This window comes from Manis javanica, chromosome 1, assembly GCF_040802235.1.
Source record: "Manis javanica isolate MJ-LG chromosome 1, MJ_LKY, whole genome shotgun sequence".
Lineage (NCBI taxonomy): Eukaryota > Metazoa > Chordata > Mammalia > Pholidota > Manidae > Manis > Manis javanica.
This window is the reverse complement of record NC_133156.1, coordinates 39,803,282-39,819,847: the sequence shown is the minus strand read 5'-3', so window position 1 is coordinate 39,819,847 and position 16,566 is coordinate 39,803,282.

Here is a 16,566-nt window from a genome sequence, read left to right as displayed (position 1 = left end):
CAGTTGCAGCATCACACGCCAAGCAACATAGGCCAGCAGCAAGATCCATTAGAACAATTCAAATTTTTAATGACTCAAAGGACTGGATGAGAAGTGCATTTGTCTGCAAAGCATATTGAAAATGTTTACTCCACATCCATGTCATTCTATGTTCGAACACTGATGACCTCTAATCTCCCCCAAACTCTCCCACTCTTAACTCCCAACCAAGTACTTTTTTGATACCCAGCTATGTGGTGGGCTCCATTCCTCTCCCACCCCTCCTTTCTTTCACTTTCTTTTGTTACCCCTTGATTGACTCTTGTCCCTTTCCAAACAGACTTCCATTCCTAGCTTTCCCATTTCCCCGTCACTCTCCTCTGCTTTGTGAAGTGTCACAAAAGCCCAAGATAACAAACTTGGAGTTCTTAGAGATCAGGATGAGAGGAACCCTGAGGGTGTACAGAGAGAATGCTCCCTAAAGGATAAATACAGAGGAGGACTACAAACAAATGTTGTTTTGTTCCCATCACACGAAAGTGCAAAGCATTCTGATGAAATTCCAAGTACACCAGAGCATGTCCGTCCTCTCAGAATACCCTAAGTCCTAGGGTCTCCAAAGTCTCCTGACTGAACTCAGGGTCCTATGTCTCCAGTGATATTCTAAGGATTTTTCTCATTCTAGACTCCTTATCTTTATTAAAATTGTGTCATTCCCATCTAAGAGGGTTCCATTTCAACTTCACTTGAAAACTTTTACTTTGGGATACAAGGCCCATCTCTGATGGTGGAAGCTCTTAATAGTAGAGTTGAGTACTCTATGACAAATATATATTTTAAAAAGTCCCCTGAACATGTATTAGGGGAATATTAAACAAGTTCCCAGAAAGTATGTAATACAGAAGCATTTAAATCTTGTTTGCTGCACTAGAAAGAAAAGAAGGTGACCCTCTATCTTACATAAATTCTGAGCCTACCAAAGGGATCTATGAATCATTTGTTTTTAGCTAGGTGGTCAATTAATATGGCAAGGGATTGCCTCCTGAAAATTTAGAGGGCCTCATGAAGTGGGGGTTTGCAGTATTTTATAAAGCCTCAGGCCTTCAGCTGAACACCCTCTGTGTGAGGTGTCTTTAATTCAATGTTACGTAGTTGAGTATTAGCATTTGGATCTGCAAGTCTTTAATAAAGCATACTGGACTGAACCTCTCTGATCATTTTTTCTTAATAAGTAGATAATTAATATGACTTATCTTAATAGGAAAGCAAAGATGACTTAGACAAGCTCCAAATGGCTGTTTGAATTTGTGAGCAAATTCAAACTTACAAATGAATGAATTAAGGGAAGATACACTTGAGTATAAACACAATATTTATTCAGGCTTCATGTGGTGGGGGAACTAAAAACAAAGATTTTCAGCAGTGAAACAGGGGTTAGAAACCACGTTAAACACCAGGAATATCTTTGGGAAGCCCACAGTGTTAAACTTGATATCTGCATTATCTCATTAATCTTTATAACAACAACCTTATTAGTAAGATAAACCAGTATATTTCTTAATCCAGATTCTTCCACTTGCTGTATGAATGTGAGCATATTACTTAATTTTCCTGTGCCTCTGTTTCCTCACGTATGAAATGGACATCATAATAGCACCTACCTCAAAGCCTGCTGTCCAGACTTAAAACAACTTACAGATATCTTTGGGAATATCTCATTTTAATTAGCACAATAAATTTATGATTATTATTATTTTATAATGGAAGAGTACAGGAAGTATAGAAATGGCATGACCAAAAGCAAGAAGGACAGCACTGTAAATGAGCGGAGAAAACCCCAAAGGTCGTGCCGGAGTCTGATGAGAAATGGAGTTTGATAGGTAACATAAGGACAGAGTCAAAAAGGCCTACACAAATTTGCAGAGTGATATATAGGTGATTTATAGTCCTTAGGTTCTTAAATGAGAGTGCGATTAGAGGACTTTGACTAAGAGAGTGGTGCCAGGGCCTTCCATCCAAAGATCACCAGGAATAGATGTGTAAGTTGAACAAGTATGGTTTATTACCCACTGCAGGGAGGGAGAACGTACACCCTCAGGGACCATGGGGTATCTCAGGAAGAAGGTAGAAAGTAGAAAGGACTTACAGTATTTGGACTGTGAATAGTTGATTTTTGTAACTGAAAGAAAAGGGGTTAATTTTGGATTAGGTGATGTCAGAAAGTGGGCATAATTCTAAAATCGAGTATCTTAAACTTTATCTTGAAGGAAGGAAGGCTAGAGTAAGACTTTGGTTATATATACTAGGTAAAGAAGTAGCTAAAATTCATACTAACTAAAGAAGAGGGTATTTGGTGTGTTTGCGCAGTGAGCTGTTTTTGTGCTTAGTCAAAATTACAAGGTGGCCTTATTTTTTGTTTCACTTCCTTGTGGTCACAGAGTGACCGTGTCTGATGTTACTGTTTGAAGAGAATGTCTATGTCCAACAGGAAGACATCATGGGCTGGCTAGCTTCGAGTTCCAGGCCAACTCCTAGCAACCCAGAGCCCCAGCTATATGTATCAGGCCAGTTCCCAGATGTCGAATGCTGCTTTTCTCTTTCTTAGTGGGCATGGGAACACGGCTTTGGAAAGATTCACTGGTGTAAGATATGAACTGAGCAGAGGAGACAAAGGCAAAAAGACTATTTAGCTAGTCATTGCAGCAGAAGTGGGCTGCACTAGTCCACGTATCATCTCATCAAACCTCAAAATAACTCCAAAGGTAAGAGCCATTGTCATCTCTATTTTATAGATGAAGACCTAAGGTTCAGATATGCTAAATGAATAGCCCTATGTTATAGCTAATAAGTAGAGCAGGGATTCAACCCCAGACCCGCTTGACTACATTTAACCATGACAGAGAACCTTGAAGCTGGAGACCCAAGGAAGAGCAGTTCTCCTCTGTGTGTCACCTGGTGAATGTTCAAAAGGATGCCTGGGTTCTGTCCTCAGAGATTCTGATTTGATTGGTCAGCCTGGAAAGCATTGGTATTTGTTAAATACATTTGAGCTGATTCTGATGCACAACAGATTTGAGGTCTAGTAAGTAGAAGAGATCTAAACTATGTCAGGAATTAGCAATGGTAATCAGTTACCTGGTTAACATCCTAATGTGGGGTTGGGGAAAAGCTGGAGTATTATTTTGCAATTTGATAGATTCTTTCATGACTATGAATAAAAAACAAAAGCATCTTTCCCTCAAGAAGGCATTCTAGAGCTCAATATGCCCAATCTCATGAGAATCATGGCAGCCAAAAATAACTACGAGGACACACAGACTTCCTAATTTCATTGTTAAATGGTAAAACAAATGAACCGCCTCTAAGAGGTTGAATTTTTGTGAAGGAATGTGCTCGCGAAATGGGTCTTTCCTCTGCCTCCTCTTCTCTGTGTTCAAACAGAGAGGTATTAGTTAGTTCACTTAATCCTGTCTTTGAAGTAGGGATAAAATTGCACTTTGGGGAGGCAGAGCCAGGATGGCGGCGTGAGTAGAGCAGTGGAAATCTCCTCCCAAAAACACATAGAGCTATGAAAATATAACAAAGAAAAATCTTCCTAAAATAGAGACCACAGGACACAGGACAACATCCAGACCACATCCACACCTGCAAGAACCCACCGCCTTGCGAAGGGGGTAAGATACAAGCCCCGGCCCAGCGGGACCCGAGCGCCCCTCTCCCTGGCTCCCGGCGGGTGGAAAGAAACCGGAGCGGTTTTTTTTTTTGGCGAGCGCTTTTTGGAAGCCTTAAAGGGACCGGCCCCCGTTGCTAGGGAGGCAGGGTGGCGGGACCGGTGAGCAGGTGCCTGGGACCGGCGCCTGAGGACAAAGAATATCCCGCGTTTCTCCCTGTGGGACCGGCGGGCGGGTGCCTGAGACCAGTGCCTGAGGACAGAGGAAATTGCGCGTTTTTCCCCCTTTTTTTCCCCCTCTTTTCTGCGAGTGCTTTTTGGAAGCCTAAAAGGGACAGGGACCCCGGTGCTAGGGAGGCAGGGCGGCGGGACTGGTGAGCGGGTGCCTGGGACCAGTGCCTGAGGACAAAGAATATCGAGCGTTCCTTCCCTGCGGGACCGGTGGGTGGGTGCTTTTTGGAAGCCTTGAAAGGACAGGGACCCTGGTGCTAGGGAGACAGGGCAGCAGGACCAGTGAGCGGGTGCCTGGGACCGGCACCTGAGGACAGAAAAAAAGAAAAAAAAAATCGCTTGTTTTTTCCTTTTTTTTTTTTTCTTTCTTTCTGTTCCCTCTCTCATTGTTGCTGTTGTTGTTTTGGTTTGGAGAGTGCTTTTTGGAAGTCTTAAAGGGGCAGGACAGGTCACTTAGACCAGAGGCAGGGAATCTGGGGATCTCTGGGCACTCTAACCCCCTGGGCAGCAGGGAGCACAGAGACCCCTTATGGAGATAAATAGCCTCCTGGCCGCTCCCCCTCCAACGGGGCTCCACCATTTTGGAGGAACAGCCCCAGCCAGGCCAAGCCCACAGCAACAGCGGAGATAAACCCCAAAGCAACTGGGCAGGAAGCAGAAGCCCTGTCTGCGCACAGCTGCCCAGCACAAGCAACTAGAGGTCGCTATTCTCCCAGGAAAAGGCTACAAACCAACAAGAAGGGAAGCTCTTCCAGCGGTCACTTGTACCAGCTCTGCAAACTATCTCTATCACCATGAAAAGGCAAAACTACAGGCAGACAAAGATCACAGAGACAACACCTGAGAAGGAGACAGACCTAACTAGTCCTCCTAAAAAAGAATTCAAAATAAAAATCATGAACATGCTGACAGAGATGCAGAGAAAAATGCAAGAGCAATGGGATGAGATGCAGAGAAAAATGCAAGAGCAGTGGGATGAGATGCAGAGAAAAATGCAAGAGGAGTGGGATGAAGTCCGGAAGGAGATCACAGATGTCAGGAAAGAGATCACAGAAGTGAAACAATCCCTGGAAGGATTTATAAGCAGAATGGATAAGATGCAAGAGGCCATTGAAGGAATAGAAGCCAGAGAACAGGAATGTATAGAAGCTGACATAGAGAGAGATAAAAGGATCTCCAGGAATGAAACAACACTAAGAGAAATATGTGACCAATACAAAAGGAATAACATTCGTATTATAGGGATACCAGAAGAGGAAGAAAGAGGAAAAGGGATAGAAAGTGTCTTTGAAGAAATAATTGCTGAAAACTTCCCCAAACTGGGGGAGGAAATAATCGAACAGACCATGGAATTACACAGAACCCCCAACAGAAAGGATCCAAGGAGGACAACACCAAGACACATAGTAATTAAAATGGCAAGGATCAAGGACAAGGAAAGAGTTTTAAAGGCAGCTAGAGAGAAAAAGGTCACCTATAAAGGAAAACCAATCAGGCTAACATCAGACTTCTCAACAGAAACCCTACAGGCCAGAAGAGAATGGTATGATATACTTAATGCAATGAAACAGAAGGGCCTTGAACCAAGGATACTGTATCCAGCACGACTATCATTTAAATATGATGGTGGGATTAAACAATTCCCAGACAAGCAAAAGCTGAGGGAATTTGCTTCCCACAAACCACCTCTACAGGGCATCCTACAGGGACTGCTCTAGATGGGAGCACCCCTAAAAAGAGCACAGAACAAAACACACAACATATGAAGAATGGAGGAGGAGGAATAAGAAGGGAGAGAAGAAAAGACTCTCCAGACAGTGTATATAACAGCTCAATAAGCGAGCTAAGTTAGGCAGTAAGATACTAAAGAAGCTAACCTTGAACCTTTGGTAACCACGAATCTAAAGCCTGCAATGGCAATAAGTAGATATCTTTCAATAGTCACCCTAAATGTAAATGGACTTAATGCACCAATCAAAAGACATAGAGTAATAGAATGGATAAAAAAGCAAGACCCATCTATATGCTGCTTACAAGAAACTCACCTTAAACCCAAAGATAAGCATAGACTAAAAGTCAAGGGAAGGAAAAACATATTTCAGGCAAACAACAGTGAGAAGAAAGCAGGGGTTGCAGTACTAATATCAGACAAAATAGACTTCAAAACAAAGAAAGTAACAAGAGATAAAGAAGGCCACTACATAATGATAAAGGGCTCAGTCCAACAAGAGGATATAACCATTCTAAATATATATGCACCCAATACAGGAGCACCAGCATATGTGAAGCAAATACTAACAGAACTAAAGAGGGAAATAGACTGCAATGCATTCATTGTAGGAGACTTCAACACACCACTCACCCCAAAGGATAGATCCACCGGGCAGAAAATAAGTAAAGACACACAGGCACTGAACAACACACTAGAACAGATGGACCTAATAGACATCTATAGAACTCTACATCCAAAAGCAACAGGATATACATTCTTCTCAAGTGCACATGGAACATTCTCCAGAATAGACCACATACTAGCTCACAAAAAGAGCCTCAGTAAATTCCAAAATATTGAAATTCTACCAACCAATTTTTCAGACCACAAAGGTATGAAAGTAGAAATAAATTCTACAAAGAAAACAAAAAGGCTCACAAACACATGGAGGCTTAACAACATGCTACTAAATAATCAATGGATCAATGAACAAATCAAAATAGAGATCAAGGAATATATAGAAACAAATGACAACAACAACACTAAGCCCCAACTTCTGTGGGATGCAGCAAAAGCAGTCTTAAGAGGAAAGTATATAGCAACCCAGGCACACTTGAAGAAGGAAGAACAATCCCAAATGAATAGTCTAACATCACAATTATTAAAACTGGAAAAAGAAGAACAAATGAGGCCTAAAGTCAGCAGAAGGAGGGACATAATAAAGATCAGAGAAGAAATAAACAAAATTGAGAAGAATAAAACAATAGCAAAAATCAACGAAACCAAGAGCTGGTTCTTTGAGAAAATAAACAAAATAGATAAGCCTCTAGCCCAACTTATTAAGAGAAAAAGAGAGTCAACACAAATCAACATAATCAGAAATGAGAATGGAAAAATCACGACAGACTCCACAGAAATACAAAGAATTATTAAAGACTACTATGAAAACCTATATGCCAACAAGCTGGAAAACCTAGAAGAAATGGACAACTTCCTAGAAAAATACAATCTCCCAAGATTGACCAAGGGAGAAACACAAAAGTTAAACAAACCAATTACAAGCAAAGAAATTGAAACAGTAATCAAAAAACTACCCAAGAACAAAACCCTGGGGCCAGACGGATTTACCTCAGAATTTTATCAGACACACAGAGAAGACATAATAGCCATTCTCCTTAAAGTGTTCCACAAAATAGAAGAAGAGGGAATACTCCCAAACTCATTCTATGAGGCCAACATCACCCTAATGCTAAAACCAGGCAAAGACCCCACCAAAAAAGAAAATTACAGACCAATATCCCTGATGAATGTAGATGCAAAAATACCCAATAAAATATTAGCAAACAGAATTCAACAGTATATCAAAAAGATCATACACCATGACCAAGTGGGGTTCATCCCAGGGATGCAAGGATGGTACAACATTCGAAAATCCATCAACATCATCCACCACATCAACAAAAAGAAAGACAAAAACCACATGATCATCTCCATAGATGCTGAAAAAGCATTTGACAAAATTCAACATCCATTCATGATAAAAACTCTCAGCAAAATGGGAATAGAGGGCAAGTACCTCAACATAATAAAGGCCATATATGATAAACCCACAGCCAGCATTATACTGAACAGCGAGAAGCTGAAAGCATTTCCACTGAGATCGGGAACCAGACAGGGATGCCCACTCTCCCCACTGTTATTTAACATAGTACTGGAAGTCCTAGCCACGGCAATCAGACAAAACAAAGAAATACAAGGAATCCAGATTGGTAAAGAAGAAGTTAAACTGTCACTATTTGCAGATGATATGATACTGTACATAAAAAACCCTAAAGACTACACTCCAAAACTACTAGAACTGATATCGGAATACAGCAAAGTTGCAGGATACAAAATTAACACACAGAAATCTGTAGCTTTCCTATACACTAACAACGAATCAATAGAAAGAGAAATCAGGAAAACAATTCCATTCACCATTGCATCAAAAAGAATAAAATACCTAGGAATAAACCTAACCAAAGAAGTGAAAGACTTATACTCTGAAAACTACAAGTCACTCTTAAGAGAAATTAAAGGGGACACTAATAAATGGAAACTCATCCCATGCTCATGGCTAGGAAGAATTAATATCGTCAAAATGGCCATCCTGCCCAAAGCAATATACAGATTTGATGCAATCCCTCTCAAATTACCAGCAACATTCTTCAATGAATTGGAACAAATAATTCAAAAATTCATATGGAAACACCAAAGACCCCAAATAGCCAAAGCAATCCTGAAAAAGAAGAATAAAGTAGGGGGGATCTCACTCCCCAACTTCAAGCTCTACTACAAAGCCATAGTAATCAAGACAATTTGGTACTGGCACAAGAACAGAGCCACAGACCAGTGGAACAGATTAGAGACCCCAGAATTTAACCCAAACATATATGGTCAATTAATATTTGATAAAGGAGCCATGGACATACAATGGCAAAATGACAGTCTCTTCAACAGATGGTGCTGGCAAAACTGGACAGCTACATGTAGGAGAATGAAACTGGACCATTGTCTAACCCCATATACAAAGGTAAACTCAAAATGGATCAAAGACCTGAATGTAAGTCATGAAACAATTAAACTCTTGGAAAAAAACATAGGCAAAAACCTCTTAGACATAAACATGAGTGATCTCTTCTTGAACATATCTCCCCGGGCAAGGAAAACAACAGCAAAAATGAGCAAGTGGGACTACATTAAGCTGAAAAGCTTCTGTACAGCGAAAGACACCATCAATAGAACAAAAAGGAACCCTACAGTATGGGAGAATATATTTGAAAATGACAGATCCGATAAAGGCTTGACGTCCAGAATATATAAAGAGCTCACACGCCTCAACAAACAAAAAGCAAATAACCCAATTAAAAAATGGGCAGAGGAACCGAACAGACAGTTCTCCAAAAAAGAAATACAGATGGCCAAGAGACACATGAAAAGATGCTCCACATCGCTAATTATCAGAGAAATGCAAATTAAAACTACAATGAGGTATCACCTCACACCAGTAAGGATAGCTGCCATCCAAAAGACAAACAACAACAAATGTTGGCGAGGCTGTGGAGAAAGGGGAACCCTCCTACACTGCTGGTGGGAATGTAAATTAGTTCAACCATTGTGGAAAGCAGTATGGAGGTGCATCAAAATGCTCAAAACAGACCTACCATTTGACCCAGGAATTCCACTCCTAGGAATTTACCCTAAGAACGCAGCAATCAAGTTTGAGAAAGACAGATGCACTCCTATGTTTATCGCAGCACTATTTACAATAGCCAAGAATTGGAAGCAACCTAAATGTCCATCTGTAGATGAATGGATAAAGAAGATGTGGTACATATACACAATGGAATACTACTCAGCCATAAGAAGTGGAAAAATCCAACCATTTGCAGCAACATGGATGGAGCTGGAGAGTATTATGCTCAGTGAAATAAGCCAAGTGGAGAAAGAGAAATACCAAATGATTTCACTCATCTGAGGAGTATAGGAACAAAGGAAAAACTGAAGGAACAAAACAGCAGCAGAATTACAGAACCCAAAAATGGACTAACAGGTACCAAAGGGAAAGGAACTGGGGAGGATGGGTGGGCAGGGAGGGATAAGGGGGGGGAAGAAGAAGGGGGGTATTAAGATTAGCATGCATGGGGGGGAGGGAGAAAGGGGAGGGTGGGCTGCACAACACAGAGAGGACAAGTAGTGACTCTACCACATTTTGCTAAGCTGATGGACAGTAACCGTAATGTGGTTGTTAGGGGGGACCTGATATAGGGGAGAGCATAGTAAACATAGTATTCTTCAGGTAAGTGTAGATTAAAAATTTAAAAAAAAAAAAGAAAGAAAGAAAGAAAAGGGGGATTACTCCTTAACAGGATAAAACTATTGTTAAATCAAAGATCAACGCATGCTTTAAATATCCTTAATGTTGATCACTTAAAGGGTGTCAGATGATCAGCTATGGAGGTACTCTTTTCTGATAATATTCCTTTCTCTTAATTAAAAAAAAAAAAAAAAGCAGTTACTGTGTGCTGACCTCCAATGAGTTCTGCACAGTGGTATAGAGGGCATGTCAAAGTGTGGGCAAAGGGTCTGTTTGTTTCTACGCAGAAGATCAAGGCCTAGCTTGGATACCCAGAAAATGAACTAAGATACGATATGAGGAGGAGCTTCCGGCATCAGCACTCTCTGGAGGACTTGTGCCGGGGGATGATCATCAAAAAGCCTCCACAGGGATCCGGACGATGCTGCGGTTGTGGCTGCATCCAGCCCAACGTCTCCTGGACTTGCCATAGGAATGAGGAGGGAGATGTCTAGGCTGGCATGTGCATACAGTGAGACAACAAATTTGACCGGATCTGTACTGTTGGAACTCAACCAGGAGTTGGGAGGGGTGCAAGTTGTAGCGCTCCAAAATCTCATGACTATAGACTATCTATGGTTAAAAGAACATATGGGATGTGAACAGATCCCAGAAATGGGCTGCTTTAATTTGTCTGATGGTTCAAGTACAGTTGGACAATATCCATCATATCATAGATAAATTTTCACAAATGCCTAGGGTGCCTAAATGGTTTTCTTGGCTTCACTGGAGATGGATGGTAATTATAGATTTGCTTTGTTTATGTCACCGTATTCCTATTACGTTAATATGTGTGTGCAAATTAGTTAGTAGTTTAAAACCTATACATACTTAAGGTACTCTACAAGAAGATATGTCAAAGAAATAATCAATCCTCCCATGTTCCCTTCCATATGCTACATCTATAGCTTTTCTTCTTCCTTCCTAATTACAACCCTTAAATAGAATTCGTGCCTCATATCGAATTTACCGAGTATCATAATTCCTCCAGGTGGTAAAGATACCTCGAGACAAGTGCTGGGCATAGAAGCCACAAGGCATAAATCTGCAAAGAAGTAAAAAGCTAACCTTTGCAAACAATATGGCTTCTCTCTCACTTACCAACTTTACATTTCCCTGTATGGCCCCGGAAGATGACTGGTTAGCCAGAGACGGGTAAGATTCCTCAAGGGAGGAACAACCTAAGACAGGCACAGTCGCAGGGGGGCCATCAGGTGAGAATTTGGGGATCAACAGAGGTGAGGCTCAGAACCTCACCCCCCCTGCTTTGAGAGAAATCTTTTGCATCCGTGGATGTCTTGCTGCCCTTGTCTAGCCTGGATTAATACTTAGTCCATAGGCACACACCCGATCATCTGATCATCTACATTTGCCCTCTTACGGCACTAAACTATGTTTTCTACCTTTATCTTGCATCTACCTACCACTTCAGCATTTTATTAAAAATAAAAATAATAATAATAATAGGAGAAATGTGGGATCAACATATAAATCAAGTACAAAAATCAAACGAATATTCATATTTGACCTGATTGTTTATAGGTCATATTGCATGATCAAAACCGAAAGTTTCTGTGATGAATGCCCTTGTACTGTTCACCATGTAAGAATTTATTCACTATGTAAGAATTCGTTCACCATGTAAGAACTTGTTCGTTATGCTTCAGAAGATTGGAGACTGACGAGAATTAGGCTTGAGATGGATTAATGATTGTACATTGAGCATTGACCCCCCTATACTGAATTTTATTGTTGTTAACAACCATTTGATCAATAAATATGAGAGATGCCCTCTGAAAAAAAAAATTGCACTTTGGGATCTGAATTTCATCTTTAGGTGCTTAGGAGCATAGCAGAACTTCAGAAATCAGTAGGAAAACTTACGGGAAGCCAAACATAATTACACAAAATAGAATGAAGGCAGCAATGGCTGCCGAAGTCACTCTCTGAAACAGGTATTTCTCAGTTTGAGCAATAATGCCATTTGATAGCCACTAAAGAAGTACATCACAGAAACTTGTTATATTTTTGCAAGTTGCAAAACAATAAAAGGCATCAAGTATTAGTGGTGCTTGAAGAGGTGGGTTAACCTTTAAACGGAAGGTGTGTGAGAAGCAAAGACAGGAAACGAGCAGAGTGTGGGGATGTGATTGTGACTGGGAAGGCCACCGTTGAATGGGAAGGAACTGAAAATGACCACATCCCCATTCAGCTGACACAGGCATGTCTCTTCCTGGAAAGAAAAGAAAAAACGTCCCATGGAAATTGCCTACTGCCTGCCTGCAGGCTTAAGCCTCAGTCCTGAAACCATGGGCAATAACTGGGAGGCAGTTACAAAGCACCGGGCACATTTCTCATTGTGCCAGATATGGTCAAAAATGGTATATGAGAAATTTTTAACGGACTCATGGATGCCATTATAAATTTCAGTTAATTTTATCTTTATTGAAATAATAAGTGCTCAGTAATACCAACTGACAAATATTGTTGCTTAGAATGAGACTAGAATGGGTATTTAATTAAAGTTGGTAAGTACATAATCATAAAGATCATGAGTGATAACAGCAGTTTGGGAAACAGTGTAGGAGTTAAAAAAATAGGTGGTTTAAGCAAACAGATTTATTAGCTGAGTGACTTTGGGGAAGTCACTTAACCTCTCTGAGCTTCAGTTTCCTTTTGCGTAGTGTAAGGTGGTCTACTGAACTCTTAGAAGCCAGGGAAAAGCTGCAAATATGCTCTCATGGAACCAAATATCTGAGACCAGATTGGTTACTTATAAAACACTGAGGAGATGTAATGCTCAGTGAAAGCATATTGACAAAAGTTCATTGTTCAGTTTGTGGTCTCTTATTAAGAAACCAGAAAAATTTAATATTGACTCATCAGTTTGGGATAGAGTGGGAGGATTCACATTCCTTGGACTTTTATGTATTATATTTATATTTTACATTCCTTGGGCCTCTTATATTTTAAGATTATCTCTTTGTCATGAGATAATCCTTTTGATGGGAGGCCATGGTCACAAATAAACAAATATTAGCCTAGGGTAGATTATTCCTCAAAGTGGGACATTTAAGACCAGTGGAGTAGTTAATCCCTGGGTTGTGGAAACTGAGATTTTGGGTTTGGATCTGTTCCTCACTCAGCAATTATAATGCTGTAGGTAACTGAATGAACGGAAACTGAAAAACCTCCAGGAAGCCTCGGTTGCCTCACCTGTAAGATGTAGGTGGTAATGCCTGCCTCGTGGTACATTCCCTTTCTGAGCTGTGAATGGAGACCATGTTTGTTTTTGCTCATCATGGTAGGACCTCAACAAATGTTTTCTGAATGAATGAATGATAAATGAGAGGCTGTGGGGGATAGGGTTAGGTAACATCTGACATACAGCTTTAAGCACATGGCAACAGTAGTGGGTGTTTTGGTAATGTCCAATTCATGGGCTTTGGAGCAAAGCATGTATGCCCGGCATAAGTCATCACTGTCACATCCTCACCCTTGACCACAGTGATTGGCCTGGAGATGGGTCAGGGACCCACCTACAGCAGTGAGACATTGGCAGGGAGTCCTGGAAAGAGACCATCAGTTTTTTTTCTTCCAGGAAGTGAATGCAAACCTGGGGTTGCTAACATTATATGAATGTATAGAGCCCAGAAGAAGAGCCAGCATTGAGGGAAATATCACTGGGAAATAGAGAGAACGAGGGTCCTGGTGATATCATCTGAGCCGTGCATCAAGCAACAGGTAAAGATGTATCTACCCTAGTTAATTTGATTACATGGGTTTTGTTGGAAGCTTCCTGCTTATCTTACTGCTTACAGCAATTTGAGTTATGTCAGTTGCAACAAAAGAATCGGGACATAACAACATTATCATCATCATCATATATAAAATAACAAAAACGAGGACCAAATGTTTGCAATTTAACAACTTAACACTTTTAGCTTTACTTGGGCAAAATTTGAGGGAGACTTAAGCTTCAAGTTTCTTCCACTTAAGAGAGAAGACAGCTACTACCTTCTTGAGCACTGCATACGGGTTCTTTCCTGATGTCCTGAGAGGTGGAAATCTGGCTAACACAGATGTTTAGAAAGTGCACACACTATGCTTTTCTTTTAAATTCCATAAAACATCCTGCATCACTGGAAGAAATAGTCCTTTTCTTTTCCCTGCAATGATTGCTTTCAACACATCACTGTAATTTTCTCCTTACCAATTGATCTGTCAGACCATTTCCTCAAATCACAGACAAATTATTCCTGAAAGTAACATCAATTCATTCACACATTACAGACTGTTCCTTACTCACCTTTGGACATATGGTAGGACTACCGCTACCCTGGAAATGAAGTTTGAGGCATCAAGAGGAAAGACACCTCCAATTTTTCTTTTTCTCTACTTGAAGGATTTGGGTAGATAATGTTCTATCATGTAGGAATTTGGGAATTATTTTCATGGTCTCTGTTTTCATCCCCTGGGAGAATAATAGTAACTTCCTTTTAACTCATTTGCAATACTTACATCATGCAACTGACAGTGATGGGAACTGTAAAATCATTCAACAAGTATTTAATGAGCTTTTTTTGTTGTTGTTGTTTTGAGAATTCACTAGGCATATCAAAAGGGAGAAGGAAGATATAAAGATGAATAAAACGTGGTTCTGCCTTCCAGGAGCTTACAATCTAGGAGAGTGAAACTCAGTGATGAGAAGGCCAGTTAAACCACAGGGCAGGCACGTACTATTCCTGAAAAAATTTTAGAGAGTGGCTCAGCCACAGTTAAGTTCTTAGGTTCTGTCATTCAACAAGTATGCGTTTGAGATCCAGCTCTTCCACTTGCTCAGAAAAATCATTTAATAAGGTTCTTCAACCTCAATTTTCTCACATGTAGAGTGGGTTAGCAGCAAATACCAAATGCATGTGGTTGCTCTCTGAAGATGAAAATAGCTCACACATTGAGAGCATTTAGTCTCATGCTCAGCACAAGAGAACACTCAATATATTTCAGCTTTTAGATTTTTAAATGCGTTCAGCATTCCTATAGTAGTGGAGCTCTGGGTCCACAGAATAAATAAAAGGCAAATTAGATATCCTTTGTTTTTTGTTTTTGTTTTTTACTTTTTAAAATTTTGGGATCATTAATATACAATTACATGAACAACATTGTGGTTACTAGATTTTCCACATTATCTAGTCCCCACCACATACCCCATTACAGTCACTGTTCATCAGCGTAGTAAGATGCTATAGAGTCATTACTTGTCTTCTCTGTACTATACTGCCTTCTCCATGCCCCCCCCTTACATTATGTGTGCTAATCATAATGTCCCTTATCACTCCCTTCCCACCCATCCTCCCCAGTCCCCCTTTGGTAACTGTTAGTCCATTCTTGGGTTCTGTGAGTCTGCTGCTGTTTTGTTCCTTCAGTTTTTGCTTTGTTCTTATGCTCCACAGATGAGTGAAGTCATGTGGTACTTGTTTTCTCCACCTGGCTTATTTCACTGAGCCTAAAACCCTCTAGCTCCATCCATGTTGTTGCAAATGGTAGGGTCTGTTTTCTTATTATGGCCGAATAATATTCCATTGTGTATATGTACCACATTTTCTTTATTCATTCATCTACTGATGGACACTTAGGTTGCTTCCATTTCTTGGCTATTGTAAATAGTGCTGTGATAAACATAGGGGCGCATCTGTCTTTTTCAAACTGGGATCCTGCATTCTTAGGGTAAATTCCTAGGAGTGGAATTCCTGGGTCAAATGGTATTTCTATTTTGAGCTTTCTGAGGAACTTCCATACTGCTTTCCACAATGGTTGAACTAGTTTACATTACTACCAGCAGTGTAGGAGAGTTCCCCTTTCTCCACATCCTTGCCAACATTTGTTGTTGTTTGTCTTTTGGATGTTAGCCATTCTAACTGGTGTGAGGTGATATCTCATTCTGGTTTTTACTTGCATTTCTCTGATGATTAGCAATGTGGTGCATCTTTTCATGAGCCTGTTGGCCAACTGAACTTCTTCTTTGGAGAACTGTCTGTTCAGATCCTCTGCCCATTTTTTAATTGGATTATTTGCTTTTTGTTTGTTGAGGTGCATGAGCTCTTTGTATATTTTGGATGTCAACCCCTTATCAGATATGTCATTTATGAATATATTCTCCCATACTGTAGGATGCCTTTTTGTTCTACTGATGGTGTCCTTTGCTGTACAGAAGCTTTTTAGTTTGATATTGTCCCACTTGTTCATTTGTGCTTTTGTTTCCCTTGCCCAAGGAGATGCATTTAGGAAAAAGTTGTTCATGTTTATATTCAAGAGATTTTTCCCTATGTTTTCTTCTAAGAGTTTTATGGTTTCATGAATTACATTCAGGTCTTTGATCCATTTCAAGTTTACTTTTGTGTGTGGAGTTAGACAGTGATCCAGTATCATTCTCTTACATGTAGCTGTCCAGTTTTGCCAACACCAGCTGTTGAAGAGGCTGTCATTTCCCCATCGTGGCTCCTTTATCATATATTAATTGACCATATGTGCTTGGGTTAATAGTTGGACTCTCTATTCTGTTCCACTTAAATTTCCTTT